Source organism: Watersipora subatra, chromosome 2 (assembly GCF_963576615.1).
Source record: "Watersipora subatra chromosome 2, tzWatSuba1.1, whole genome shotgun sequence".
Classification (NCBI taxonomy): Eukaryota; Metazoa; Bryozoa; class Gymnolaemata; order Cheilostomatida; family Watersiporidae; genus Watersipora; species Watersipora subatra.
The window spans coordinates 24,232,227-24,258,300 of record NC_088709.1 but is presented as its reverse complement, the minus strand read 5'-3'; the positions used below and the strand labels follow the sequence as shown (position 1 = coordinate 24,258,300).

General features: G+C 35.6%; 1 protein-coding gene and 28 non-coding genes across 29 annotated transcripts in view; all 29 read left to right on the top strand.

The window, feature by feature from the left end:
• Nucleotides 1–26,074, top strand: part of LOC137388081 (uncharacterized) — a 105,293-nt gene that overhangs the window by 45,847 nt on the left and 33,372 nt on the right. The gene's annotated exons all lie outside the window — the stretch shown is intronic.
• Trnat-cgu (transfer RNA threonine (anticodon CGU)) lies at nucleotides 602–674 on the top strand. Its single transcript has one exon. It is a non-coding gene; the product is annotated as a tRNA-Thr (tRNA).
• On the top strand, nucleotides 998–1,070 carry Trnam-cau (transfer RNA methionine (anticodon CAU)). The gene has a single exon. It is a non-coding gene; the product is annotated as a tRNA-Met (tRNA).
• On the top strand, nucleotides 2,245–2,317 carry Trnam-cau (transfer RNA methionine (anticodon CAU)). The gene has a single exon. It is a non-coding gene; the product is annotated as a tRNA-Met (tRNA).
• Nucleotides 3,433–3,505, top strand: Trnam-cau (transfer RNA methionine (anticodon CAU)). The gene has a single exon. It is a non-coding gene; the product is annotated as a tRNA-Met (tRNA).
• Nucleotides 7,802–7,874, top strand: Trnam-cau (transfer RNA methionine (anticodon CAU)). Its single transcript has one exon. It is a non-coding gene; the product is annotated as a tRNA-Met (tRNA).
• Nucleotides 8,596–8,668, top strand: Trnam-cau (transfer RNA methionine (anticodon CAU)). Its single transcript has one exon. It is a non-coding gene; the product is annotated as a tRNA-Met (tRNA).
• On the top strand, nucleotides 8,994–9,066 carry Trnam-cau (transfer RNA methionine (anticodon CAU)). The gene has a single exon. It is a non-coding gene; the product is annotated as a tRNA-Met (tRNA).
• Nucleotides 9,391–9,463, top strand: Trnam-cau (transfer RNA methionine (anticodon CAU)). The gene has a single exon. It is a non-coding gene; the product is annotated as a tRNA-Met (tRNA).
• On the top strand, nucleotides 9,788–9,860 carry Trnat-cgu (transfer RNA threonine (anticodon CGU)). Its single transcript has one exon. It is a non-coding gene; the product is annotated as a tRNA-Thr (tRNA).
• On the top strand, nucleotides 10,185–10,257 carry Trnam-cau (transfer RNA methionine (anticodon CAU)). The gene has a single exon. It is a non-coding gene; the product is annotated as a tRNA-Met (tRNA).
• On the top strand, nucleotides 10,979–11,051 carry Trnam-cau (transfer RNA methionine (anticodon CAU)). The gene has a single exon. It is a non-coding gene; the product is annotated as a tRNA-Met (tRNA).
• Trnam-cau (transfer RNA methionine (anticodon CAU)) lies at nucleotides 12,169–12,241 on the top strand. Its single transcript has one exon. It is a non-coding gene; the product is annotated as a tRNA-Met (tRNA).
• Trnam-cau (transfer RNA methionine (anticodon CAU)) lies at nucleotides 12,565–12,637 on the top strand. The gene has a single exon. It is a non-coding gene; the product is annotated as a tRNA-Met (tRNA).
• Nucleotides 12,962–13,034, top strand: Trnam-cau (transfer RNA methionine (anticodon CAU)). Its single transcript has one exon. It is a non-coding gene; the product is annotated as a tRNA-Met (tRNA).
• Nucleotides 13,358–13,430, top strand: Trnam-cau (transfer RNA methionine (anticodon CAU)). The gene has a single exon. It is a non-coding gene; the product is annotated as a tRNA-Met (tRNA).
• Nucleotides 14,548–14,620, top strand: Trnam-cau (transfer RNA methionine (anticodon CAU)). Its single transcript has one exon. It is a non-coding gene; the product is annotated as a tRNA-Met (tRNA).
• Trnam-cau (transfer RNA methionine (anticodon CAU)) lies at nucleotides 16,133–16,205 on the top strand. The gene has a single exon. It is a non-coding gene; the product is annotated as a tRNA-Met (tRNA).
• On the top strand, nucleotides 17,326–17,398 carry Trnam-cau (transfer RNA methionine (anticodon CAU)). The gene has a single exon. It is a non-coding gene; the product is annotated as a tRNA-Met (tRNA).
• Trnam-cau (transfer RNA methionine (anticodon CAU)) lies at nucleotides 17,723–17,795 on the top strand. Its single transcript has one exon. It is a non-coding gene; the product is annotated as a tRNA-Met (tRNA).
• Trnam-cau (transfer RNA methionine (anticodon CAU)) lies at nucleotides 18,120–18,192 on the top strand. The gene has a single exon. It is a non-coding gene; the product is annotated as a tRNA-Met (tRNA).
• Nucleotides 19,705–19,777, top strand: Trnam-cau (transfer RNA methionine (anticodon CAU)). Its single transcript has one exon. It is a non-coding gene; the product is annotated as a tRNA-Met (tRNA).
• Nucleotides 20,897–20,969, top strand: Trnam-cau (transfer RNA methionine (anticodon CAU)). The gene has a single exon. It is a non-coding gene; the product is annotated as a tRNA-Met (tRNA).
• Trnam-cau (transfer RNA methionine (anticodon CAU)) lies at nucleotides 21,294–21,366 on the top strand. Its single transcript has one exon. It is a non-coding gene; the product is annotated as a tRNA-Met (tRNA).
• Trnam-cau (transfer RNA methionine (anticodon CAU)) lies at nucleotides 22,088–22,160 on the top strand. The gene has a single exon. It is a non-coding gene; the product is annotated as a tRNA-Met (tRNA).
• On the top strand, nucleotides 23,673–23,745 carry Trnam-cau (transfer RNA methionine (anticodon CAU)). The gene has a single exon. It is a non-coding gene; the product is annotated as a tRNA-Met (tRNA).
• On the top strand, nucleotides 24,070–24,142 carry Trnam-cau (transfer RNA methionine (anticodon CAU)). Its single transcript has one exon. It is a non-coding gene; the product is annotated as a tRNA-Met (tRNA).
• Trnam-cau (transfer RNA methionine (anticodon CAU)) lies at nucleotides 24,466–24,538 on the top strand. The gene has a single exon. It is a non-coding gene; the product is annotated as a tRNA-Met (tRNA).
• Nucleotides 25,656–25,728, top strand: Trnam-cau (transfer RNA methionine (anticodon CAU)). Its single transcript has one exon. It is a non-coding gene; the product is annotated as a tRNA-Met (tRNA).

Below are 26,074 nucleotides of genomic sequence, written 5' to 3'. Positions count from 1 at the left end.
AAACTGTTTGAAGCGCTTTTGAATACCTGTAAGTCTGAGCATGTGTAGTGCACACTCAGTGGTATACAAGTTGCCCCGACTTCAAAAGTTTTACTTAAATTTGCTTTGAGACTTTTTGCACTGAACTACTAGCATAATTGGTTAAATTAATCTAATAAATCATATTTCCCAGAGAATTTGTTGACTTTTATTAACTTACCAAGTGCCTCAATAGTGCAGTAGGTAGTGTATCAGTCTCATAATCTGAAGGTCGTGAGTTCAATCCTCACTTGGGGTAGTAGTTTTATTTCTGTTATAACAGAAGAAAAACTGATTATTGGTTTTAGCAATAGAATTTGAGGTACAACCATATAATGTTGCACTAGTATGTCGAGAAATACAGGTTTATAACAGAAACAAACTGTTTGAAGCAGCTTTGAATACCTGTAAGTCTGAGCATCTGTGGTGCACACTCTGTGGTATACAAGTTGCCCCGACATCGAAAACTTTACGTAAATTTGCTTTGAGACTTTTTGCACTTAATTACTAGCATAATTGGTTAAATTAATCTAATAAATCATATTTCCCAGAGAATTTGTTGACTTTTATTAACTTACCAAGTGCCTCAATAGTGCAATAGGTAGTGCGTCAGTCTCGTAATCTGAAGGTCGTGAGTTCAATCCTCACTTGGGGCAGTAGTTTTATTTCTGTTACATCAGATGAAAAACTGATTATTGGTTTTAGCAATAGAACTTGAGGTACAACCATATAATGTTGCACTAGTATGTCGAGAAATACAGGTTTATAACAGAAACAAACTGTTTGAAGCAGCTTTGAATACCTGTAAGTCTGAGCGTCTGTGGTGCACACTCAGTGGTATACAAAATGCCCGATTTCGAAAGTTTTACTTAAATTTGCTTTGAGACTTTTTGCACTGAATTACTAGCATAATTGGGGAAATTAATCTAATAAATCCTGTTTCCCAGAGAATTTGTTGACTTTTATTAACTTACCAAGTGCCTCAATAGCGCAGTAGGTAGTGCATCAGTCTCATAATCTGAAGGTCGTGAGTTCAATCCTCACTTGGGGCAGTAGTTTTATTTCTGTTATAACAGATGAAAAACTGATTATTGGTTTTAGCAATAGAACTTGAGGTACAACCATATAATGTTGCACTAGTATGTCGAGAAATACAGGTTTATAACAGAAACAAACTGTTTGAAGCAGCTTTGAATACCTGTAAGTCTGAGCATCTGTGGTGCACACTCTGTGGTATACAAGTTGCCCCGACATCAAAAACTTTACGTAAATTTGCTTTGAGACTTTTTGCACTGAATTACTAGCTTTATTGGGGTAATTAATCTAATAAATCCTATTTCCCAGAGATTTTGTTGACTTTTATTAACTTACCAAGTGCCTCAATAGCGCAGTAGGTAGTGTATCAGTCTCATAATCTGAAGGTCGTGAATTCAATCCTCACTGGTGCAGTAGGTAGCGCGTCAGTCTCATAATCTGAAGGTCGTGAGTTCAATCCTCACTTGGGGCAGTAGTTTTGTTTCTGATATATCAGATGAAAATCTGATTGTTGGTTTTTGCAATAGAATTTGAGGTACAACCATAAAATCTTTCACTAGTATGTCGAGAACTACAGGTTTATAACAGAAACAAACTGTTTGAAGCGCCTTTGAATACCTGTAAGTCTGAGCATCTGTAGTGCACACTCAGTGGTATACAAGTTGCCTGATTTCGAAGGTTTTACTTAAATTTGCTTTGAGACTTTTTGCACTGAATTACTAGCATAATTGGTTAAATTAATCTAATAAATCATATTTCCCAGAGAATTTGTTGACTTTTATTAACTTACCAAGTGCCTCAATAGCGCAGTAGGTAGCGCGTCAGTCTCATAATCTGAAGGTCGTGAATTCAATCCTTACTTGGGCAGTAGTTTTATTTCTGTTATAACAGATGAAAAACTGATTATTGGTCTTTTTCATAGAATATGAGTTACAACCATATAATGTTTCACTAGTATGTCGAGAACTACAGGTTTAAAACAGAAACAAACTGTTTGAAGCAGCTTTGAATACCTGTAAGTCTGAGCATCTGTAGTGCATACTCTGTGGTATATAAAATGCCCGAATTCTAAAATCTTTTCTTATATTTGCGTTGAGACTTTTTGCACTGAATTACTAGCATAATTGGTTAAATTAATCTAATAAATCCTATTTCCCAGAGACTTTGTTGACTTTTATTAACTTACCAAGTGCCTCAATAGCGCAGTAGGTAGCGCGTCAGTCTCATAATCTGAAGGTCGTGAGTTCAATCCTCACTTGGGGTGGTAGTTTTGTTTCTGTTACATCAGATGAAAAACTGATTACTGGTTTTTGCAATAGAATTTGAGGTACAACCATAAAATGTTTCACTAGTATGTCGAGAACTACAGGTTTATAACAGAAACAAACTGTTTGAAGCGCCTTTGAATACCTGTAAGTCTGAGCATCTGTAGTGCACACTCAGTGGTATACAAGTTGCCCGATTTCGAAGGTTTTACTTAAATTTGCTTTGAGACTTTTTGCACTGAATTACTAGCATAATTGGTTAAATTAATCTAATAAATCCTATTTCCCAGAGATTGTGTTGACTTTTATTAACTTACCAAGTGCCTCAATAGTGCAGTAGGTAGTGCGTCAGTCTCATAATCTGAAGGTCGTAAGTTCAATCCTCACTTGGGGCAGTAGTTTTGTTTCTGATATATCAGATGAAAAACTGATTACTGGTTTTTGCAATAGAATTTGAGGTACAACCATATAATGTTGCACTAGTATGTCGAGAAATACAGGTTTATAACAGAAACAAACTGTTTGAAGCAGCTTTGAATACCTGTAAGTCTGAGCATGTGTAGTGCACACTCAGTGGTATACAAAATGCCCGATTTCAAAAGTTTTACTTAAATTTGCTTTGAGACTTTTTGCACTGAATTACTAGCATAATTGGTTAAATTAATCTAATAAATCATATTTCCAAGAGAATTTGTTGACTTTTATTAACTTACCAAGTGCCTCAATGGTGCAATAGGTAGTGTATCAGTCTCATAATCTGAAGGTCGTGAATTCAATCCTCACTCGGGGCAGTAGCTTTATTTCTGTTATAACAGATGAAAAACTGATTATTGGTTTTGGCAATAGAATTTGAGGTACAACCATATAATGTTTCACTAGTATGTCGAGAAATACAGCTTTGTTGCAGGAACAAACTGTTTGAAGCAGCTTTGAATACCCGTAAGTCTGAGCATCTGTGGTGCACACTCAGTGGTATACAAGTTGCCCGATTTCAAAAGTTTTACTTAAATTTGCTTTGAGACTTTTTGCACTGAATTACTAGCATAATTGGGGAAATTAATCTAATAAATCCTATTTCCCAGAGATTGTGTTGACTTTTATTAACTTACCAAGTGCCTCAATAGCGCAGTAGGTAGTGCGTCAGTCTCATGATCTGAAGGTCGTGAGTTCAATCCTCACTTGGGGCAGTAGTTTTATTTCTGTTATAACAGATGAAAAACTGATTATTGGTTTTAGCAATAGAACTTGAGGTACAACCATATAATGTTGCACTAGTATGTCGAGAAATACAGGTTTATAACAGAAACAAACTGTTTGAAGCAGCTTTGAATACCTGTAAGTCTGAGCATCTGTGGTGCACACTCTGTGGTATATAAGTTGCCCCGACATCAAAAACTTTACGTAAATTTGCTTTGAGACTTTTTGCACTTAATTACTAGCATAATTGGGGTAATTAATTTAATAAATCCTATTTCCCAGAGATTTCTTTGACTTTTATTAACTTACCAAGTGCCTCAATGGTGCAATAGGTAGTGCGTCAGTCTCATAATCTGAAGGTCGTGAGTTCAATCCTCACTTGAGGTAGTAGTTTTATTTCTTTGTCATCAGATAAAAAACGGATTATTAGTTTTAGCAATAGAATTTGAGGTACAACCTTATAATGTTTGACTAGAATGTAGAAAACCACAGGTTAGTAACAGGCACAAACTGTTTGAAGCAGCTTTGAATACCTGTAAGTCTGAGCATCTGTGGTGCACACTCTGTGGTATATAAGTTGCCCCGACATCAAAAACTTTACGTAAATTTGCTTTGAGACTTTTTGCACTGAACTACTAGCTTAATTCGGGTAATTAATTTAATAAATCCTATTTCCCAGAGGTTTCTTTGACTTTTATTAACTTACCAAGTGCCTCAATGGTGCAATAGGTAGTGCGTCAGTCTCATAATCTGAAGGTCGTGAGTTCAATCCTCACTTGGGGCAGTAGTTTTATTTCTGTTATAACAGATGAAAAACTGATTATTGGTTTTAGCAATAGAACTTGAGGTACAACCATATAATGTTGCACTAGTATGTCGAGAAATACAGGTTTATAACAGAAACAAACTGTTTGAAGCAGCTTTGAATACCTGTAAGTCTGAGCATCTGTGGTGCACACTCTGTGGTATATAAGTTGCCCCGACATCAAAAACTTTACGTAAATTTGCTTTGAGACTTTTTGCACTTAATTACTAGCATAATTGGGGTAATTAATTTAATAAATCCTATTTCCCAGAGATTTCTTTGACTTTTATTAACTTACCAAGTGCCTCAATGGTGCAATAGGTAGTGCGTCAGTCTCATAATCTGAAGGTCGTGAGTTCAATCCTCACTTGAGGTAGTAGTTTTATTTCTTTGTCATCAGATAAAAAACGGATTATTAGTTTTAGCAATAGAATTTGAGGTACAACCTTATAATGTTTGACTAGAATGTAGAAAACCACAGGTTAGTAACAGGCACAAACTGTTTGAAGCAGCTTTGAATACCTGTAAGTCTGAGCGTCTGTGGTGCACACTCTGTGGTATACAAGTTGCCCCGACTTCAAAAACTTTACTTAAATTTGCTTTGAGACTTTTTGCACTGACTTATTAGCTTATTTAGTTAAATTAATCTAATAAATGTTATTTCCCAAAAATTTCGTTGACTTTTATTAAGTTACCAAGTGCCTCAATGGTGCAATAGGTAGCGCGTCAGTCTCATAATCTGAAGGTCGTGAGTTCAATCTTCGCTTGGGGTAGTAGCTTTATTTCTTTTTTTTTGGATGAAAAACTGATTATTGATCTTTTTCATAGAATATGAGGTACAACCATATATAAAGTTTCACTAGTATGTCGAGAACTACAGGTTTATAACAGAAACAAACTGTTTGAAGCGCCTTTGAATACCTGTAAGTCTGAGCATCTGTAGCGCATACTCTGTGGTATATAAAATGCCCGATATCTAAAATCTTTTCTTATATTTGCGTTGAGACTTTTTGCACTGAATTACTAGCTTAATTGGGGAAATTAATCTAATAAATCCTATTTCCCAGAGATTTTGTTGATTTTTATTAACTTACCAAGTGCCTCAATGGTGCAATAGGTAGTGCGTCAGTCTCATAATCTGAAGGTCGTGAGTTCAATCCTCACTTGGGGCAGTAGTTTTATTTCTGTTACATCAGATGAGAAACTGATTGTTGGTTTTTGCAATAGAATTTGAGGTACAACCATATTATGTTTCACTAGTATGTCGAGAAATACAGGTTTATAACAGAAACAAACTGTTTGAAGCAGCTTTGAATACCTGTAAGTCTGAGCTTCTGTGGTGCACACTCTGTGGTATACAAATTGCCCTGACTTCAAAAACTTTACTTAAATATGCTTTGAGACTTTTTGCACTGACTTATTAGCTTAATTAGTTAAATTAATCTAATAAATCTTATTTCCCAAAGATTTCGTTGACTTTTATTAAGTTACCAAGTGCCTCAATGGTACAATAGGTAGTGCGTCAGTGTCATAATCTGAAGGTCGTGAGTTCAATCCTAACTTGGGGTAGTAGTTTTATTTCGTTTTTATTGGATGAAAAACTGATTATCGGTCTTTTTCATAGAATATGAGGTACAACCATATAATGTTTCACTAGTATGTCGAGAAATACAGGGTTATAACAGAAACAAACTGTTTGAAGCAGCTTTGAATACCTGTAAGTCTGAGCATCTGTGGTGCACACTCAGTGGTATACAAGTTGCCCCGACATCAAAAACTTTACGCAAATTTGTTTTTAGACTTTTTGCACTGACTTATTAGCTTAATTAGTTAAATTAATCTAATAAATCTTATTTCCAAAAGATTTCGTTGACTTTTATTAAGTTACCAAGTGCCTCAATGGTGCAATAGGTAGTGCGTCAGTCTCATAATCTGAAGGTCGTGAGTTCAATCCTCACTTGGGGTAGTAGTTTAATTTCGTTTTTATCGGATGAAAAACTGATTATCGGTCTTTTTCATAGAATATGAGGTACAACCATATAATGTTTCACTAGTATGTCGAGAAATACAGGGTTATAACAGAAACAAACTGTTTGAAGCAGCTTTGAATACCTGTAAGTCTGAGCATCTGTGGTGCACACTCAGTGGTATACAAGTTGCCCCGACATCAAAAACTTTACGTAAATTTGCTTTGAGACTTTTTGCACTTAATTACTAGCTTAATTGGGGTAATTAATTTAATAAATCCTATTTCCCAAAGATTTCGTTGACTTTGATCAACTTACCAAGTGCTTCAATGGTGCAATAGGTAGTGCGTCAGTCTCATAATCTGAAGGTCATGAGTTCAATCCTCGCTTGAGGTAGTAGTTTTATTTCTTTGTCATCAGATAAAAAACGGATTATTAGTTTTAGCAATAGAATTTGAGGTACAACCTTATAATCTTTGACTAGAATGTCGAAAACCACAGGTTAGTAACAGGCACAAACTGTTTGAAGCAGCTTTGAATACCTGTAAGTCTGAGCGTCTGTGGTGCACACTCTGTGGAACACAAGTTGCCCCGACTTCAAAAACTTTACCTAAATTTGCTTTGAGACTTTTTGCACTGAACTACTAGCATAATAGGTTAAATTAATCTAATAAATCCTATTTCCCAGAGATTTTGTTGACTTTTATTAACTTACCAAGTGCCTCAATAGTGCAGTAGGGAGTGCGTCAGTCTCATAATCTGAAGGTCGTGAGTTCAATCCTCACTTGGGGCAGTAGTTTTATTTCTTTTTTTTGGATGAAAAACTGATTATTGGTCTTTTTCATAGAATATGAGGTACAACCATATAATGTTTCACTAGTATGTCGAGAAATACAGGGTTATAACAGAAACAAACTGTTTGAAGCAGCTTTGAATACCTGTAAGTCTGAGCATCTGTGGTGCATACTCTGTGGTATACAAGTTGCCCCGACTTCAAAAACTTTACTTAATTTTGCTTTGAGACTTTTTGCACTGACTTATTAGCTTAATTAGTTAAATTAATCTAATAAATGTTATTTCCCAAAGATTTCGTTGACTTTTATTACGTTATCAAGTGCCTCAATGGTGCAATAGGTAGTGCGTCAGTCTCATAATCTGAAGGTCGTGAGTTCAATCCTCGCTTGGGGTAGTAGTTTTATTTCTTTTTTTTGGATGAAAAACTGATTATTGGTCTTTCTCATAGAATATGAGGTACAACCATATATAAAGTTTCACTAGTACGTCGAGAACTACAGGTTTATAACAGAAACAAACTTTTTGAAGCGCCTTTGAATACCTGTAAGTCTGAGCATCTGTAGCGCATACTCTGTGGTATATAAAATGCCCGATATCTAAAATCTTTTCTTATATTTGCGTTGAGACTTTTTGCACTGAATTACTAGCTTAATTGGGGAAATTAATCTAATAAATCATATTTCCCAGAGATTTTGTTGACTTTTATTAACTTACCAAGTGCCTCAATAGCGCAGTAGGTAGCGCGTCAGTCTCATGATCTGAAGGTCGTGAGTTCAATCCTCACTTGGGGCAGTAGTTTTATTTCTTTTACATCAGATGAAAAACTGATTGTTGGTTTTTGCAATAGAATTTGAGGTACAACCATATTATGTTTCACTAGTATGTCGAGAAATACAGCTTTGTTGCAGGAACAAACTGTTTGAAGCAGCTTTGAATACCTGTAAGTCTGAGCGTCTGTGGTGCATACTCTGTGGTATACAAATTGCCCCGACTGCAAAAATTTTAGTTAACTTTGCTTTGAGACTTTTTGCACTGAACTACTAGCTTGATTGGTTAAATTAATCTAATAAATCCTATTTCCCAGAGATTTTGTTGACTTTTATTAACTTACCAAGTGCCTCAATAGTGCAGTAGGTAGTGCGTCAGTCTCATAATCTGAAGGTCGTGAGTTCAATCCTCACTTGGGGTAGTAGTTTTATTTCTTTGTCATCAGATAAAAAACGAATTATTAGTTTTAGCTATAGAATTTGAGGTACAACCTTATAATGTTTCACTAGAATGTCGAAAACCACAGGTTAGTAACAGGCACAAACTGTTTGAAGCAGCTTTGATAACCTGTAAGTCTGAGCGTCTGTGGTGCACACTCTGTGGGACACAAGTTGCCCGAACTTCAAAAGTTTTACTTAAGTTTGCTTTGAGACTTTTTGCACTGAATTACTAGCTCAATTGGTTAAATTAATCTAATAAATCCTATTTCCCAGAGATTGTGTTGACTTTTATTAACTTACCAAGTGCCTCAATAGTGCAGCAGGTAGCGCGTCAGTCTCATGATCTGAAGGTCGTGAGTTCAATCCTCACTTGAGGTAGTAGTTTTATTTCTTTTTTATTGGATGAAAAGCTGATTATTGGTCTTTTTCATAGAATATGAGGTACAACCATATATAAAGTTTCACTAGTATGTCGAGAACTACAGATTTATAACAGAAACAAACTGTTTGAAGCAGCTTTGAATACCTGTAAGTCTGAGCATCTGTAGCGCATACTCTGTGGTATATAAAATGCCCGAATTCTAAAATCTTTCTTATATTTGCGTTGAGACGTTATGCACTGAATTACTAGCCTAATTGGGGAAATTAATCTAATAAGTCATATTTCCCAGAGATTTTGTTGACTTTAATTAACTTACCTAGCGCTTCAATGGTGCAGTAGGTAGCGCGTCAGTCTCATAATCTGAAGGTCGTGAGTTCAATCCTCACTTGGGGCAGTTGTTTTATATCTTTTACATCAGATGAAAAACTGATTATTGGTTTTTGCAATAGAATTTGAGGTACAACCATATAAAGTTTCACTAGTATGTCGAGAAATACAGGTTTATAACAGAAACAAACTGTTTGAAGCAGCTTTGAATACCTGTAAGTCTGAGCATCTGTACCGCATACTCTGTGGTATATAAAATGCCCGAATTGTACATGCTTTTCTTATATTTGCGTTGAGACTCTTTGCACTGAATTACTAGCCTAATTGGGGAAATTAATCTAATAAATCCTATTTCCCAGAGATTTTGTTGACTTTAATTAACTTACCTAGCGCTTCAATGGTGCAGTAGGTAGCGCGTCAGTCTCATAATCTGAAGGTCGTGAGTTCAATCCTCACTTGGGGCAGTTGTTTTATATCTTTTACATCAGATGAAAAACTGATTATTGGTTTTAGCAATAGAATTTGAGGTACAACCATATAATGTTGCACTAGTATGTCGAGAACTACAGGTTTATAACAGAAACAAACTGTTTGAAGCGCCTTTGAATAAATGTAAGTCTGTGCATCTGTGGTGCATACTCTGTGGTATACAAATTGCCCCGACTTCAAAAGTTTTATTTAACTTTGCCTTGAGACTTTTTGCACTGAATTACTAGCTTAATTGGTTAAATTAATCTAATAAATCATATTTCCCAGAGATTTTGTTGACTTTTATTAACTTACCAAGTGCCTCAATAGCGCAGTAGGTAGTGTATCAGTCTCGTAATGTGAAGGTCGTGAGTTCAATCCTCACTTGGGGCAGTAGTTTTACTTCTGTTATAACAGATGAGAAACCGAGTATTGGTTTTTGCAATAGAATTTGAGGTACAACCATATAATGTTTCACTAGTATGTCGAGAACTACAGGTTTATAACAGAAACAAACTGTTTGAAGCAGCTTTGAATACCTGTAAGTCTGAGCATCTGTGGTGCATACTCTGTGGTATATAAAATGCCCGAATTCTAAAATCTTTTCTTATATTTGCTTTGAGACATTTTGCACTGAATTACTAGCATAATTGGGGAAATTAATCTAATAAATCATATTTCCCAGAGATTTTGTTGACTTTTATTAACTTACCAAGTGCCTCAATAGCGCAGTAGGTAGTGTATCAGTCTCATGATCTGAAGGTCGTGAGTTCAATCCTCACTTGGGGCAGTAGTTTTATTTCTGTTATAACAGATGAAAAACTGATTATTTGTTTTTGCAATAGAATTTGAGGTACAACCATATAATTTTTCACTAGTATGTCGAGAACTACAGGCTTATAACAGAAACAAACTGTTTGAAGCGCCTTTGAATACCTGTAAGTCTGAGCATCTGTAGTGTACACTCAGTGGTATACAAGTTGCCCCGATTTCAAAACTTTTACTTAAATTTGCTTTGAGACTTTTTGCACTGAATTACTAGCTTAATTCGGGTAATTAATCTAATAAGTCCTATTTCCCAGAGATTTCGTTGACTTTTATTAAGTTACCAAGTGCCTCAATAGTGCAATAGGTAGTGCGTCAGTCTCATAATCTGCAGGTCGTGAGTGCAATCCTCACTTGGGGTAGTAGTTTTATTTCTTTGTCATCAGATAAAAAACGATATATTAGTTTTAGCTATAGAATTTGAGGTACAACCTTTTAATGTTTCACTAGAATGTCGAAAACCACAGGTTAGTAACAGGCACAAACTGTTTGAAGCAGCTTTGAATACCTGTAAGTCTGAGCGTCTGTGGTGCACACTCTGTGGGACACAAGTTGCCCCGACATCAAAAACTTTACCTAAATTTGCTTTGAGACGTTTTGCACTGAATTACTAGCTTGATTGGTTAAATTAATGTAATAAATCATATTTCCCAGAGATTTTGTTGACTTTTATTAACTTACCAAGTGCCTCAATAGCGCAGTAGGTAGCGCGTCAGTCTCATGATCTGAAGGTCGTGAGTTCAATCCTCACTTGGGGCAGTTGTTTTATATCTGTTATAACAGATGAAAAACTGATTATTGGTCTTTTTCATAGAATATGAGTTACAACCATATAATGTTTCACTAGTATGTCGAGAACTACAGGTTTATAACAGAAACAAACTGTTTGAAGCAGCTTTGAATACCTGTAAGTCTGAGCATCTGTAGTGCATACTCTGTGGTATATAAAATGCCCGAATTCTAAAATCTTTTCTTATATTTGCGTTGAGACGTTTTGGACTGAATTACTAGCTTAATTGGTTAAATTAATCTGATAAATCCTATTTCCCAGAGATTTTGTTGACTTTTATTAACTTACCAAGTGCCTCAATAGCGCAGTAGGTAGCGCGTCAGTCTCATAATCTGCAGGTCGTGAGTTCAATCCTCACTTGGGGTAGTAGTTTTATTTCTGATATAACAGATGAAAAACTGATCATTGGTTTTAGCAATAGAATTTGAGGTACAACCATATAATGTTGCACTAGTATGTCGAGAAATACAGCTTTGTTGCAGGAACAAACTGTTTGAAGCAGCTTTGAATACCTGTAAGTCTGAGCATCTGTGGTGCACACTCTGTGGTATACAAGTTGCCCCGACATCAAAAACTTTACGTAAATTTGCTTTGAGACTTTTTGCACTGAATTACTAGCTTAATTCGGGTAATTAATCTAATAAATCATATTTCCCAGAGATTTCGTTGACTTTTATTAAGTTACCAAGTGCCTCAATGGTGCAATAGGTAGTGCGTCAGTCTCATAATCTGCAGGTCGTGAGTGCAATCCTCACTTGGGGTAGTAGTTTTATTTCTTTGTCATCAGATAAAAAACGAATTATTAGTTTTAGCTATAGAATTTGAGGTACAACCTTATAATGTTGCACTAGTATGTCGAGAACTACAGGTTTATAACAGAAACAAACTGTTTGAAGCGCCTTTGAATACCTGTAAGTCTGAGCATGTGTAGTGCACACTCAGTGGTATACAAAATGCCCGATTTCAAAAGTTTTACTTAAATTTGCTTTGAGACTTTTTGCACTGAATTACTAGCCTAATTGGTTAAATTAATCTAATAAATCATATTTCCCAGAGATTTTGTTGACTTTTATTAACTTACCAAGTGCCTCAATAGCGCAGTAGGTAGCGCGTCAGTCTCATAATCTGAAGGTCGTGAGTTCAATCCTCACTCGGGGCAGTAGTTTGGTTTCTGATATATCAGATGAAAAACTGATTATTGGTCTTTTTCATAGAATATGAGTTACAACCATATAATGTTTCACTAGTATGTCGAGAAATACAGGTTTATAACAGAAACAAACTGTTTGAAGCAGCTTTGAATACCTGTAAGTCTGAGCATGTGTAGTGCACACTCAGTGGTATACAAAATGCCCGATTTCAAAAGTTTTACTTAAATTTGCTTTGAGACTTTTTGCACTGAATTACTAGCATAATTGGTTAAAATAATCTAATAAATCCTATTTCCAAGAGAATTTGTTGACTTTTATTAACTTACCAAGTGCCTCAATAGCGCAGTAGGTAGTGCGTCAGTCTCATAATCTGAAGGTCGTGAGTTCAATCCTCACTTGGGGCAGTAGTTTTATTTCTGTTATAACAGATGAAAAACTGATTATTGGTTTTAGCAATAGAATTTGAGGTACAACCATATAATGTTTCACTAGTATGTCGAGAAATACAGCTTTGTTGCAGGAACAAACTGTTTGAAGCAGCTTTGAATACCTGTAAGTCTGAGCGTCTGTGGTGCACACTCTGTGGGACACAAGTTGCCCCGACTTCAAAAACTTTACCTAAATTTGCTTTGAGACTTTTTGCACTGAATTACTAGCCTAATTGGTTAAATTAATCTAATAAATCCTATTTCCCAGAGATTTTGTTGACTTTTATTAACTTACCAAGTGCCTCAATAGCGCAGTAGGTAGTGCGTCAGTCTCATAATCTGAAGGTTGTGAGTTCAATCCTCACTTGGGGCAGTAGTTTTATTTCTGATATATCAGATGAAAATCTGATTGTTGGTTTTTGCAATAGAATTTGAGGTACAACCATATAAAGTTTCACTAGTATGTCGAGAACTACAGGTTTATAAAAGAAACAAACTGTTTGAAGCGCTTTTGAATACCTGTAAGTCTGAGCATGGGTAGTGCACACTCAGTGGTATACAAAATGCCCGATTTCGAAAGTTTTACTTATATTTGCGTTGAGACTTTTTGCACTGAATTACTAGCATAATTGGGGAAATTAATCTAATAAATCCTATTTCCAAAAGATTTCGTTGACTTTTATTAAGTTACCAAGTGCCTCAATAGCGCAGTAGGTAGTGCGTCAGTCTCATAATCTGAAGGTCGTGAGTTCAATCCTCACTTGGGGCAGTAGTTTTATTTCTGTTATAACAGATGAAAAACTGATTATTGGTTTTAGCAATAGAATTTGAGGTACAACCATATAATGTTTCACTAGTATGTCGAGAAATACAGCTTTGTTGCAGGAACAAACTGTTTGAAGCAGCTTTGAATACCTGTAAGTCTGAGCGTCTGTGGTGCACACTCTGTGGGACACAAGTTGCCCCGACTTCAAAAACTTTACCTAAATTTGCTTTGAGACTTTTTGCACTGAATTACTAGCCTAATTGGTTAAATTAATCTAATAAATCCTATTTCCCAGAGAATTCGTTGACTTTTATTAACTTACCAAGTGCCTCAATGGTGCAATAGGTAGTGCGTCAGTCTCATAATCTGAAGGTCGTGAGTTCAATCCTCACTTGGGGCAGTAGTTTTGTTTCTGTTACATCAGATGAAAAACTGATTATTGGTCTTTTTCATAGAATATGAGGTACAACCATATAATGTTTCACTAGTATGTCGAGAACAACAGGTTTATAACAGAAACAAACTGTTTGAAGCGCCTTTGAATACCTGTAAGTCTGAGCATGTGTAGTGCACACTCAGTGGTATACAAAATGCCCGATTTCAAAAGTTTTACTTAAAGTTGCTTTGAGACTTTTTGCACTGAATTACTAGCCTAATTGGTTAAAATAATCTAATAAATCCTATTTCCAAGAGAATTCGTTGACTTTTATTAACTTACCAAGTGCCTCAATGGTGCAATAGGTAGTGCGTCAGTCTCATAATCTGAAGGTCGTGAGTTCAATCCTCACTTGGGGTAGTAGTTTTATTTCGTTTTTATTGGATGAAAAACTGATTATCGATCTTTTTCATAGAATATGAGTTACAACCATATAATGTTTCACTAGTATGTCGAGAACAACAGGTTTATAACAGAAACAAACTGTTTGAAGCGCCTTTGAATAAATGTAAGTCTGAGCATCTGTGGTGCATACTCTGTGGTATACAAGTTGCCCCGACTTCAAAAGTTTTATTTAACTTTGCCTTGAGACTTTTTGCACTGAACTACTAGCTTAATTGGGGAAATTAATCTAATAAATCCTATTTCCCAGAGAATTTGTTGACTTTTATTAACTTACCAAGTGCCTCAATAGCGCAGTAGGTAGCGCGTCAGTCTCATAATCTGAAGGTCGTGAGTTCAATCCTCACTTGGGGCAGTAGTTTTATTTCTGTTACATCAGATGAGAAACCGAGTATTGGTTTTTGCAATAGAAATTGAGGTACAACCATATAATGTTGCACTAGTATGTCGAGAACTACATGTTTATAAAAGAAACAAACTGTTTGATGCAGCTTTGAATACCTGTAAGTCTGAGCATGTGTAGTGCACACTCAGTGGTATACAAAATGCCCCGACTTCAAAAGTTTTATTTAACTTTGCCTTGAGACTTTTTGCACTGAACTACTAGCTTAATTGGGGAAATTAATCTAATAAATCCTATTTCCCAGAGAATTTGTTGACTTTTATTAACTTACCAAGTGCCTCAATAGTGCAATAGGTAGTGTATCAGTCTCATAATCTGAAGGTCGTGAGTTCAATCCTCACTTGGGCAGTAGTTTTATTTCTGTTATAACAGATGAGAAACCGAGTATTGGTTTTTGCAATAGAAATTGAGGTACAACCATATAAAGTTTCACTAGTATGTCGAGAACTACAGGTTTATAAAAGAAACAAACTGTTTGAAGCGCCTTTGAATACCTGTAAGTCTGAGCATGTGTAGTGCACACTCAGTGGTATACAAGTTGCCCCGACTTCAAAAGTTTTACTTAAATTTGCTTTGAGACTTTTTGCACTGAATTACTAGCATAATTGGTTAAATTAATCTAATAAATCATATTTCCCAGAGAATTTGTTGACTTTTATTAACTTACCAAGTGCCTCAATAGTGCAGTAGGTAGCGTGTCAGTCTCATAATCTGAAGGTCGTGAGTTCAATCCTCACTTGGGCAGTAGTTTTATTTCTGTTACATCAGATGAAAAACTGATAATTGGTTTTTGCAATAGAGTTTGAGGTACAACCATATAATGTTTCACTAGTATGTCGAGAACTACAGGTTTATAACAGAAACAAACTGTTTGAAGCAGCTTTGAATACCTGTAAGTCTGAGCATCTGTAGTGCATACTCTGTGGTATATAAAATGCCCGAATTCTAAAATCTTTTCTTATATTTGCGTTGAGACGTTTTGCACTGAATTACTAGCTTAATAGGTTAAATTAATCTAATAAATCCTATTTCCCAGAGACTTTGTTGACTTTTATTAACTTACCAAGTGCCTCAATAGTGCAGTAGGTAGCGTGTCAGTCTCATAATCTGAAGGTCGTGAGTTCAATCCTCACTTGGGCAGTAGTTTTGTTTCTGATATATCAGATGAAAAACTGATTATTGGTTTTAGCGATAGAATTTGAGGTACAACCATATAATGTTTCACTAGTATGTCGAAAAATACAGCTTTGTTGCAGGAACAAACTGTTTGAAGCAGCTTTGAATACCTGTAAGTCTGAGCGTCTGTGGTGCACACTCTGTGGGACACAAGTTGCCCCGACTTCAAAAACTTTACCTAAATTTGCTTTGAGACATTTTGCACTGAATTACTAGCTTGATTGGTTAAATTAATCTAATAAATCCTATTTCCAAGAGATTTTGTTGACTTTTATTAACCTATCAAGTGCCTCAATAGCGCAGTAGGTAGCGCGTCAGTCTCATAATCTGAAGGTCGTGAGTTCAATCCTCACTTGGGGCAGTAGTTTTATTTCTGTTACATCAGATGAAAAACTGATTACTGGTTTTTGCAATAGAATTTGAGGTACAACCATATAAAGTTTCACTAGTATGTCGAGAACTACAGGTTTATAAAAGAAACAAACTGTTTGAAGCGCCTTTGAATACCTGTAAGTCTGAGCATGTGTAGTGCACACTCAGTGGTATACAAGTTGCCCCGACTTCAAAAGTTTTACTTAAATTTGCTTTGAGACTTTTTGCACTGAATTACTAGCATAATTGGTTAAATTAATCTAATAAATCATATTTCCCAGAGAATTTGTTGACTTTTATTAACTTACCAAGTGCCTCAATAGTGCAGTAGGTAGTGCGTCAGTCTCATAATCTGAAGGTCGTGAGTTCAATCCTCACTTGGGGTAGTAGTTTTATTTCTGTTACATCAGATGAAAAACTGATTATTGGTCTTTTTCATAGAATATGAGGTACAACCATATATAAAGTTTCACTAGTATGTCGAGAACTACAGGTTTATAACAGAAACAAACTGTTTGAAGCAGCTTTGAATACCTGTAAGTCTGAGCATCTGTACCGCATACTCTGTGGTATATAAAATGCCCGAATTGTACATGCTTTTCTTATATTTGCGTTGAGACTTTTTGCACTGAATTACTAGCCTAATTGGTTAAATTAATCTGATAAATCCTATTTCCCAGAGATTTTGTTGACTTTTATTAACTTACCTAGTGCCTCAATAGCGCAGTAGGTAGCGTGTCAGTCTCATAATCTGAAGGTCGTCAGTTCAATCTTCACTTGGGGTAGTAGTTTTATTTCTTTTTTTTTGGATTAAAAACTGATTATTGGTCTTTTTCATAGAATACGAGGTACAACCATGAAATGTTTCACTAGTATGTCGAGAACAACAGGTTTATAACAGAAACAAACTGTTTGAAGCGCCTTTGAATAAATGTAAGTCTGAGCATCTGTGGTGCATACTCTGTGGTATACAAATTGCCCCGACTTCAAAAGTTTTATTTAACTTTGCCTTGAGACTTTTTGCACTGAATTACTAGCTTGATTGGTTAAATTAATCTAATGAATCCTATTTCCCAGAGATTTTGTTGACTTTTATTAACTTACCAAGTGCCTCAATAGCGCAGTAGGTAGTGTATCAGTCTCATAATCTGAAGGTCGTGAGTTCAATCCTCACTTGGGGCAGTAGTTTTATTTCTGTTACATCAGATGAAAAACTGATAATTGGTTTTTGCAATACACTTTTAGGTACAACCATATAATGTTTCACTAGTATGTCGAGAACTACAGGTTTATAACAGAAACAAACTGTTTGAAGCAGCTTTGAATACCTGTAAGTCTGAGCATCTGTAGTGCATACTCTGTGGTATATAAAATGCCCGAATTCTAAAATCTTTTCTTATATTTGCGTTGAGACGTTTTGCACTGAATTACTAGCTTAATAGGTTAAATTAATCTAATAAATCCTATTTCCCAGAGACTTTGTTGACTTTTATTAACTTACCAAGTGCCTCAATAGTGCAGTAGGTAGCGTGTCAGTCTCATAATCTGAAGGTCGTGAGTTCAATCCTCACTTGGGGCAGTAGTTTTATTTCTGTTATAACAGATGAGAAACCGAGTATTGGTTTTTGCAATAGAAATTGAGGTACAACCATATAATGTTTCACTAGTATGTCGAGAACTACAGGTTTATAGCAGAAACAAACTGTTTGAAGCAGCTTTGAATACCTGTAAGTCTGAGCATCTGTGGTGCATACTCTGTGGTATATAAAATGCCCGAATTCTAAAATCTTTTCTTATATTTGCGTTGAGACTTTTGGCACTGAATTACTAGCTTAATAGGTTAAATTAATCTAATAAATCCTGTTTCCCAGAGACTTTGTTGACTTTAATTAACTTACCAAGTGCCTCAATAGTGCAGTAGGTAGCGCGTCAATCTCATAATCTGAAGGTCGTGAGTTCAATCCTCACTTGGGGCAGTAGTTTTATTTCTGTTACATCAGATGAAAAACCGATTACTGGTTTTTGCAATAGAATTTGAGGTACAACCATATAAAGTTTCACTAGTATGTCGAGAACTACAGGTTTATAAAAGAAACAAACTGTTTGAAGCAGCTTTGAATACCCGTAAGTCTGAGCATGTGCAGTGCACACTCAGTGGTATACAAAATGCCCGATTTCGAAATTTTTACTTAAATTTGCTTTGAGACTTTTTGCACTGAATTACTAGCATAATTGGTTAAAATAATCTAATAAATCCTATTTCCAAGAGAATTTGTTGACTTTTATTAACTTACCAAGTGCCTCAATAGTGCAGTAGGTAGTGCGTCAGTCTCATAATCTGAAGGTCGTCAGTTCAATCCTCACTTGGGGCAGCAGTTTTATTTCTGTTATAACAGATGAAAAACTGATTATTGGTTTTAGCAATAGAATTTGAGGTACAACCATATAATGTTGCACTAGTATGTCGAGAAATACAGGTTTATAACAGAAACAAACTGTTTGAAGCAGCTTTGAATACCTGTAAGTCTGAGCATCTGTGGTGCACACTCTGTGGTATACAAGTTGCCCCGACATCAAAAACTTTACGTAAATTTTCTTTGAGACTTTTTGCACTGAATTACTAGCATAATTGGTTAAATTAATGTAATAAATCCTATTTCCAAGAGGTTGTGTTGACTTTTATTAACTTACCAAGTGCCTCAATGGTGCAGTAGGTAGTGCGTCAGTCTCATAATCTGAAGGTCGTGAGTTCAATCCTCACTTGGGGTAGTAGTTTTGTTTCTGATATATCAGATGAAAATCTGATTGTTGGTTTTTGCAATAGAGTTTGAGGTACAACCATATAATGTTTCACTAGTATGTCGAGAACTACAGGTTTATAACAGAAACAAACTGTTTGAAGCGCCTTTGAATACCTGTAAGTCTGAGCATCTGTAGTGCACACTCAGTGGTATACAAGTTGCCCGATTTCAAAGGTTTTACTTAAATTTGCTTTGAGACTTTTTGCACTGAATTACTAGCATAATTGGTTAAATTAATGTAATAAATCCTATTTCCAAGAGATTGTGTTGACTTTTATTAACTTACCAAGTGCCTCAATAGCGCAGTAGGTAGTGTATCAGTCTCATAATCTGAAGGTCGTGAATTCAATCCTCACTCGGGGCAGTAGTTTTATTTCTGTTACATCAGATGAAAAACCGATTACTGGTTTTTGCAATAGAATTTGAGGTACAACCATATAAAGTTTCACTAGTATGTCGAGAACTACAGGTTTATAAAAGAAACAAACTGTTTGAAGCAGCTTTGAATACCCGTAAGTCTGAGCATGTGCAGTGCACACTCAGTGGTATACAAAATGCCTGATTTCGAAAGTTTTACTTAAATTTGCTTTGAGACTTTTTGCACTGAATTACTAGCATAATTGGTTAAATTAATGTAATAAATCCTATTTCCAAGAGATTTTGTTGACTTTTATTAACCTACCAAGTGCCTCAATAGCGCAGTAGGTAGCGCGTCAGTCTCATAATCTGAAGGTCGTGAGTTCAATCCTCACTTGGGGCAGTAGTTTTATTTCTGGTATAACAAATGAAAAACTGATTATTGATTTTAGCAATAGAATTTGAGGTACAACCATATAATGTTTCACTAGTATGTCGAGAAATACAGGTTTATAACAGAAACAAACTGTTTGAAGCAGCTTTGAATACCTGTAAGTCTGAGCATCTGTAGTGCACACTCAGTGGTATACAAAATGCCCGATTTCGAAAGTTTTACTTAAATTTGCTTTGAGACTTTTTGCACTGAATTACTAGCATAATTGGTTAAATTAATGTAATAAATCCTATTCTCAAGAGAATTTGTTGACTTTTATTAACCTACCAAGTGCCTCAATAGTGCAGTAGGTAGCGCGTCAATCTCATAATCTGAAGGTCGTGAGTTCAATCCTCACTTGGGGTAGTAGTTTTATTTCTGTTACATCAGATGAAAAACTGATTATTGGTCTTTTTCATAGAATATGAGGTACAACCATATATAAAGTTTCACTAGTATGTCGAGAACTACAGGTTTATAACAGAAACAAACTGTTTGAAGCAGCTTTGAATACCTGTAAGTCTGAGCATCTGTACCGCATACTCTGTGGTATATAAAATGCCCGAATTGTACATGCTTTTCTTATATTTGCGTTGAGACTCTTTGCACTGAATTACTAGCTTAATAGGTTAAATTAATCTAATAAATCCTATTTCCCAGAGATTTTGTTGACTTTTATTAACTTACCTAGTGCCTCAATAGTGCAGTAGGTAGTGCGTCAGTCTCATAATCTGAAGGTCGTCAGTTCAATCTTCACTTGGGGTAGTAGTTTTATTTCTTTTTTTTTGGATTAAAAACTGATTATTGGTCTTTTTCATAGAATACGAGGTACAACCATGAAATGTTTCACTAGTATGTCGAGAACTACAGGTGTATAACAGAAACAAACTGTTTGAAGCGCCTTTGAATAAATGTAAGTCTGAGCATCTGTGGTGCATACTCTGTGGTATACAAATTGCCCCGACTTCAAAAGTTTTATTTAACTTTGCCTTGAGACTTTTTGCACTGAATTACTAGCTTGATTGGTTAAATTAATCTAATGAATCCTATTTCCCAGAGATTTTGTTGACTTTTATTAACTTACCAAGTGCCTCAATAGCGCAGTAGGTAGTGTATCAGTCTCATAATCTGAAGGTCGTGAGTTCAATCCTCACTTGGGGCAGTAGTTTTATTTCTGTTACATCAGATGAAAAACTGATAATTGGTTTTTGCAATACACTTTTAGGTACAACCATATAATGTTTCACTAGTATGTCGAGAACTACAGGTTTATAACAGAAACAAACTGTTTGAAGCAGCTTTAAATACCTGTAAGTCTGAGCATCTGTAGCGCATACTCTGTGGTATATAAAATGCCCGAATTCTAAAATCTTTTCTTATATTTGCGTTGAGACGTTTTGCACTGAATTACTAGCTTAATAGGTTAAATTAATCTAATAAATCCTATTTCCCAGAGACTTTGTTGACTTTTATTAACTTACCAAGTGCCTCAATAGTGCAGTAGGTAGCGTGTCAGTCTCATAATCTGAAGGTCGTGAGTTCAATCCTCACTTGGGGCAGTAGTTTTATTTCTGTTATAACAGATGAGAAACCGAGTATTGGTTTTTGCAATAGAAATTGAGGTACAACCATATAATGTTTCACTAGTATGTCGAGAACTACAGGTTTATAACAGAAACAAACTGTTTGAAGCAGCTTTGAATACCTGTAAGTCTGAGCATCTGTGGTGCATACTCTGTGGTATATAAAATGCCCGAATTCTAAAATCTTTTCTTATATTTGCGTTGAGACTTTTGGCACTGAATTACTAGCTTAATAGGTTAAATTAATCTAATAAATCCTGTTTCACAAAGATTTCGTTGACCTTTATTAACCTACCAAGTGCCTCAATGGTGCAATAGGTAGTGTATCAGTTTCATAATCTGCAGGTCGTGAGTTCAATCCTCACTTGGGGTAGTAGTGTTATTTCTTTGTCATGAGATAAAAAACGATATATTAGTTTTAGCTATAGAATTTGAGGTACAACCTTTTAATGTTTCACTAGAATGTCGAAAACCACAGGTTAGTAACAGGCACAAACTGTTTGAAGCAGCTTTGAATACCTGTAAGTCTGAGCATCTGTGGTGCATACTCTGTGGTATATAAAATGCCCGAATTCTAAAATCTTTTCTTATATTTGCGTTGAGACTTTTGGCACTGAATTACTAGCTTAATAGGTTAAATTAATCTAATAAATCCTGTTTCCCAGAGACTTTGTTGACTTTAATTAACTTACCAAGTGCCTCAATAGTGCAGTAGGTAGCGCGTCAATCTCATAATCTGAAGGTCGTGAGTTCAATCCTCACTTGGGGCAGTAGTTTTATTTCTGTTACATCAGATGAAAAACCGATTACTGGTTTTTGCAATAGAATTTGAGGTACAACCATATAAAGTTTCACTAGTATGTCGAGAACTACAGGTTTATAAAAGAAACAAACTGTTTGAAGCAGCTTTGAATACCCGTAAGTCTGAGCATGTGCAGTGCACACTCAGTGGTATACAAAATGCCCGATTTCGAAATTTTTACTTAAATTTGCTTTGAGACTTTTTGCACTGAATTACTAGCATAATTGGTTAAAATAATCTAATAAATCCTATTTCCAAGAGAATTTGTTGACTTTTATTAACTTACCAAGTGCCTCAATAGTGCAGTAGGTAGTGCGTCAGTCTCATAATCTGAAGGTCGTCAGTTCAATCCTCACTTGGGGCAGCAGTTTTATTTCTGTTATAACAGATGAAAAACTGATTATTGGTTTTAGCAATAGAATTTGAGGTACAACCATATAATGTTGCACTAGTATGTCGAGAAATACAGGTTTATAACAGAAACAAACTGTTTGAAGCAGCTTTGAATACCTGTAAGTCTGAGCATCTGTGGTGCACACTCTGTGGTATACAAGTTGCCCCGACATCAAAAACTTTACGTAAATTTTCTTTGAGACTTTTTGCACTGAATTACTAGCATAATTGGTTAAATTAATGTAATAAATCCTATTTCCAAGAGGTTGTGTTGACTTTTATTAACTTACCAAGTGCCTCAATGGTGCAGTAGGTAGTGCGTCAGTCTCATAATCTGAAGGTCGTGAGTTCAATCCTCACTTGGGGTAGTAGTTTTGTTTCTGATATATCAGATGAAAATCTGATTGTTGGTTTTTGCAATAGAGTTTGAGGTACAACCATATAATGTTTCACTAGTATGTCGAGAACTACAGGTTTATAACAGAAACAAACTGTTTGAAGCGCCTTTGAATACCTGTAAGTCTGAGCATCTGTAGTGCACACTCAGTGGTATACAAGTTGCCCGATTTCAAAGGTTTTACTTAAATTTGCTTTGAGACTTTTTGCACTGAATTACTAGCATCATTGGTTAAATTAATGTAATAAATCCTATTTCCAAGAGATTGTGTTGACTTTTATTAACTTACCAAGTGCCTCAATAGCGCAGTAGGTAGTGTATCAGTCTCATAATCTGAAGGTCGTGAATTCAATCCTCACTCGGGGCAGTAGTTTTATTTCTGTTACATCAGATGAAAAACCGATTACTGGTTTTTGCAATAGAATTTGAGGTACAACCATATAAAGTTTCACTAGTATGTCGAGAACTACAGGTTTATAAAAGAAACAAACTGTTTGAAGCAGCTTTGAATACCCGTAAGTCTGAGCATGTGCAGTGCACACTCAGTGGTATACAAAATGCCTGATTTCGAAAGTTTTACTTAAATTTGCTTTGAGACTTTTTGCACTGAATTACTAGCATAATTGGTTAAATTAATGTAATAAATCCTATTTCCAAGAGATTTTGTTGACTTTTATTAACCTACCAAGTGCCTCAATAGCGCAGTAGGTAGCGCGTCAGTCTCATAATCTGAAGGTCGTGAGTTCAATCCTCACTTGGGGCAGTAGTTTTATTTCTGGTATAACAAATGAAAAACTGATTATTGATTTTAGCAATAGAATTTGAGGTACAACCATATAATGTTTCACTAGTATGTCGAGAAATACAGGTTTATAGCAGAAACAAACTGTTTGAAGCAGCTTTGAATACCTGTAAGTCTGAGCATCTGTGGTGCATACTCTGTGGTATATAAAATGCCCGAATTCTAAAATCTTTTCTTATATTTGCGTTGAGACTTTTGGCACTGAATTACTAGCTTAATAGGTTAAATTAATCTAATAAATCCTGTTTCCCAGAGACTTTGTTGACTTTAATTAACTTACCAAGTGCCTCAATAGTGCAGTAGGTAGCGCGTCAATCTCATAATCTGAAGGTCGTGAGTTCAATCCTCACTTGGGGCAGTAGTTTTATTTCTGTTACATCAGATGAAAAACCGATTACTGGTTTTTGCAATAGAATTTGAGGTACAACCATATAAAGTTTCACTAGTATGTCGAGAACTACAGGTTTATAAAAGAAACAAACTGTTTGAAGCAGCTTTGAATACCCGTAAGTCTGAGCATGTGCAGTGCACACTCAGTGGTATACAAAATGCCCGATTTCGAAAGTTTTACTTATATTTGCGTTGAGACTTTTTGCACTGAATTACTAGCATAATTGGGGAAATTAATCTAATAAATCCTATTTCCAAAAGATTTCGTTGACTTTTATTAAGTTACCAAGTGCCTCAATAGCGCAGTAGGTAGTGCGTCAGTCTCATAATCTGAAGGTCGTGAGTTCAATCCTCACTTGGGGCAGTAGTTTTATTTCTGTTATAACAGATGAAAAACTGATTATTGGTTTTAGCAATAGAATTTGAGGTACAACCATATAATGTTTCACTAGTATGTCGAGAAATACAGCTTTGTTGCAGGAACAAACTGTTTGAAGCAGCTTTGAATACCTGTAAGTCTGAGCGTCTGTGGTGCACACTCTGTGGGACACAAGTTGCCCCGACTTCAAAAACTTTACCTAAATTTGCTTTGAGACTTTTTGCACTGAATTACTAGCCTAATTGGTTAAATTAATCTAATAAATCCTATTTCCCAGAGAATTCGTTGACTTTTATTAACTTACCAAGCGCCTCAATGGTGCAATAGGTAGTGCGTCAGTCTCATAATCTGAAGGTCGTGAGTTCAATCCTCACTTGGGGCAGTAGTTTTGTTTCTGTTACATCAGATGAAAAACTGATTATTGGTCTTTTTCATAGAATATGAGGTACAACCATATAATGTTTCACTAGTATGTCGAGAACAACAGGTTTATAACAGAAACAAACTGTTTGAAGCGCCTTTGAATACCTGTAAGTCTGAGCATGTGTAGTGCACACTCAGTGGTATACAAAATGCCCGATTTCAAAAGTTTTACTTAAAGTTGCTTTGAGACTTTTTGCACTGAATTACTAGCCTAATTGGTTAAAATAATCTAATAAATCCTATTTCCAAGAGAATTCGTTGACTTTTATTAACTTACCAAGTGCCTCAATGGTGCAATAGGTAGTGCGTCAGTCTCATAATCTGAAGGTCGTGAGTTCAATCCTCACTTGGGGTAGTAGTTTTATTTCGTTTTTATTGGATGAAAAACTGATTATCGATCTTTTTCATAGAATATGAGTTACAACCATATAATGTTTCACTAGTATGTCGAGAACAACAGGTTTATAACAGAAACAAACTGTTTGAAGCGCCTTTGAATAAATGTAAGTCTGAGCATCTGTGGTGCATACTCTGTGGTATACAAGTTGCCCCGACTTCAAAAGTTTTATTTAACTTTGCCTTGAGACTTTTTGCACTGAACTACTAGCTTAATTGGGGAAATTAATCTAATAAATCCTATTTCCCAGAGAATTTGTTGACTTTTATTAACTTACCAAGTGCCTCAATAGCGCAGTAGGTAGCGCGTCAGTCTCATAATCTGAAGGTCGTGAGTTCAATCCTCACTTGGGGCAGTAGTTTTATTTCTGTTACATCAGATGAGAAACCGAGTATTGGTTTTTGCAATAGAAATTGAGGTACAACCATATAATGTTGCACTAGTATGTCGAGAACTACATGTTTATAAAAGAAACAAACTGTTTGATGCAGCTTTGAATACCTGTAAGTCTGAGCATGTGTAGTGCACACTCAGTGGTATACAAAATGCCCCGACTTCAAAAGTTTTACTTAAATTTGCTTTGAGACTTTTTGCACTGAATTACTAGCATAATTGGTTAAATTAATCTAATAAATCATATTTCCCAGAGAATTTGTTGACTTTTATTAACTTACCAAGTGCCTCAATAGTGCAGTAGGTAG